Source organism: Priapulus caudatus, unplaced genomic scaffold (genome assembly GCF_000485595.1).
Source record: "Priapulus caudatus unplaced genomic scaffold, Priapulus_caudatus-5.0.1 Scaffold75, whole genome shotgun sequence".
NCBI lineage: Eukaryota > Metazoa > Priapulida > Priapulimorpha > Priapulimorphida > Priapulidae > Priapulus > Priapulus caudatus.
Genome location: NW_014577136.1, coordinates 431,136 through 432,394, shown reverse-complemented (window position 1 = coordinate 432,394; position 1,259 = coordinate 431,136).

The following is a 1,259-nucleotide window of genomic DNA, read 5'->3' as shown; positions in this document are numbered from 1 at the left end:
GCATCAATCTATCCATCCTATTCCATGCCATTCCATCTCATCCCATGCCATCCTATCTCATCCCATCTCATGCCATCCCATGACATGCCATTAATTCCATATGCCATCCCATCCCATTGCACCGCATCCCATCCCATCCCATCCCATGCCATGCCATGCCATGCCATCCCATCCCATCCCATCCCATCCCATGCCATGCCATGCCATGCCATCCCATCCCATCGCATGCCATCCCATTACATACACATACACACACACACTTTTTAATCGTATGGTGGCACTATTTTGGGCAATATGGGGCCCAAATTAAATAGATTAGCAGATAGTTAGACCACATTCAGACAGACACGGTTCGACAGATACCACGCGCACACTGGTCGTTATTGCACTTGCATTGCATTGCGTTTGTAATTGGTTGTCAAATTGCAGTCCTCGCGTTGTGTTCCTATTGACTAGAGCCAGTGTGTAGAATAGCTTCTACACCAATGACTAATTAATAACGCTATTGGTTTTGCAACGAATAAATAGGACACACACCTGTCACCTGTATATGCGATTCCACGAATGTGGCGCCCTAAACGTGAGCGACCATTATCAGAACTACGTAATCCCTGCACATACATGAGCACTGGCTGAGATATACTTGGATCCGGAGTGAATAATAATAGATTGTATTCTATTTATAGAATCTATAATTCTGTTACTATTCACTCCTGCTTTGATCTTAAAGTTTTAAACATTTTAGTAACCACTAGGTGTTTATAGCAGTGTCAATTAAATTACTCGGTAACATATCGGGAGACCTCTCATTCGAAGTATCATCGAAATAACAGAACTTTTGGTTAACATCACAGGTTAAAAATAGCGATCAAATATTCTTCGCAGTAGGTTGACCTGAAAAATGAACTCGAATGCCTCTGTTTATTAATAATAGGGATCCAAACTGATGTAATACTTTTTAAATTTAATTTGGTCACTAGGTGGCGGTAGGTTTCCTACATCATAGAGTCAGGAGTAACGTAGTGGGCGATCGCGTATGCCCAGTATGTCACGTAATAAAATAACTTAAAAAAAAAAAATCAGCATTTAATATAATCAGGGGGTATCTCAGCACAGATTTCTGTAATAAATTCATATCAGTAGACCTGTGTTTGTAATTAGGAGAGCGCCCTAGCCTGTAGGGTGCAAAAAATCCCACTTCATCCCCCGCCCGCCCTTCCCCTTGACTGCATTGTCGCACGCTCAGCCTACTTCTTCTT